The sequence below is a fragment of the Aplysia californica genome, unplaced genomic scaffold, assembly GCF_000002075.1.
Source record: "Aplysia californica isolate F4 #8 unplaced genomic scaffold, AplCal3.0 scaffold00910, whole genome shotgun sequence".
In the NCBI taxonomy this organism is placed as follows: domain Eukaryota; kingdom Metazoa; phylum Mollusca; class Gastropoda; order Aplysiida; family Aplysiidae; genus Aplysia; species Aplysia californica.
Window position 1 is genome coordinate 52,156 of NW_004798180.1, and position 1,019 is coordinate 53,174.

Genomic DNA, 1,019 nt, shown 5'->3' on the forward strand with positions numbered 1-1,019 from the left:
TAGTAGTAGTAGTAGTAGTAGTAGTAGTAGTAGTAGTAGTAGTAGTAGTAGTATCATCATCTTTATTCATTTTAAAAATGTATTTGTTTATTTGTTACTCTCTAGAAAACACTTTTAATCTTCTAAACTTAGGCCTTAGGCTTTTTTATATGACCGATTTCTATTGCAAGTGCTTTAAAAACTCTAATTTTTTAAAACCCAGCAAAACATACAAGTGTTTCCATTCAATTAGCCGGCACATTAGTGTCACTTACTGTCACTCACAGATTTTCGTTCACCTTCCGGCCAACGTCACAAGCAAATCTCATCGCTCTCACTCACACCACTATTCTGATTTACAGAAGGGCGGTTTTTATAGGGGTTTTTTGGTGGGGGGGGGGGGGGTTAGTAATAAAATATAATAGTACGCTTGCACTCACAAACAGGCTCACAGTCACATGCATAATTGATAGCTGAACAGTAAGACAAACATTAATACCGTTAAGCTAAATATGTATGTAGAATCTACTCAGTATTCTGATTGTAACTCAATTGTATTCTCATGAATGCTTTGCTCCTTCTTTCCTATCAAGCCAAACATCTGCCATCCTTATCTCCCCTCCTTCGTTTTCGTGTTTGTCACTCTCTTTTGCACAGCTTGTTCACTTTCGTCTGACCTCTTTAAAAAAATCCTAGCTCATTGAGGAATTTACCTATGCCCACGAAACGTTGCATGACACTTCTGCAGTCTGCAGACCAGCGACAAAACAAACTTATTTTTTCAAACAATCTTAACCCAGCAATAAATAAGTTTTTCTTTTTGGACCCTATATTATTAAAAACCGCTCTTTGGATGCATACACGGGATCACTAAAATAAATGACTTACTGTAACCGTGTCTACAAATTGCTCGTTTTGAGACAGCGACACCACCATGCCCCCACATTTCAGTGTAAGCTTGTAGATTTCATCCCCCGGCTGTCTAGACGTCTCCACGTGCTCCACGTGAGTCTCGAAAAAAAAATTATACAGACCCCACC